This window comes from Plasmodium inui (assembly GCF_000524495.1).
Source record: "Plasmodium inui San Antonio 1 unplaced genomic scaffold supercont1.119, whole genome shotgun sequence".
NCBI lineage: Eukaryota > Apicomplexa > Aconoidasida > Haemosporida > Plasmodiidae > Plasmodium > Plasmodium inui.
In genome coordinates, this window is record NW_008481953.1 from 1 (window position 1) to 675 (window position 675).

Sequence of the window (675 nt, forward strand, 5' to 3'; positions counted from 1 at the left end):
GGATCCGAAGTGTTGTCTAATGTTGTTGTTCAACTTCCAAAGGGGGGTTACTCTTCCTTCTAATGGCCACCCCCTCCCCTAATGACTGTATAAACCCTTTCAAGTGGCAGACGCTACTAAAATAAGGGGTCAATTCAGAAAATATAGGTTGTCTAACTTAGGTTAATTCTAATATTCGAAGATGGTGGTTGTTTAATCACATTCCAAGGTGGGTCAATCAACCCCTTCCAAGATGGACTTCCTTGTTCATCCTTGTCCATGGAAGGAGTCTAGTTGGTTGTCCAATTCATATCCAACATCCTAATTGGTTCAACCTAATTCTTTAGGACAAATCTAAATCCGATTCCAATCCTTGTCCAACAACTCCTATTCGACGATTCACATCTTCTTTTGGTAGGTGTCTAACTTGTAAGGGGACTTCCTATTCCGAGGGGGGAAGGCACCCCTTTCTTTTCAGGGGTCAACTTCCTTACCTGACTTAATTTTCGGTCGGTTGGAAAATTGTCATTTCTGGGAATCGAACCCATGTCCACCCAATTGCACACTAGAACTAATCTGTAGTAGTACGATAATGTAGGAGGATGTCATCTCTTATCAAAGGAAGACTCCCCCCTTAGTACTGGTTCTTCGTACTTCTGATGCACACATCCTAATAGTTGTTGATTCATTAGACAA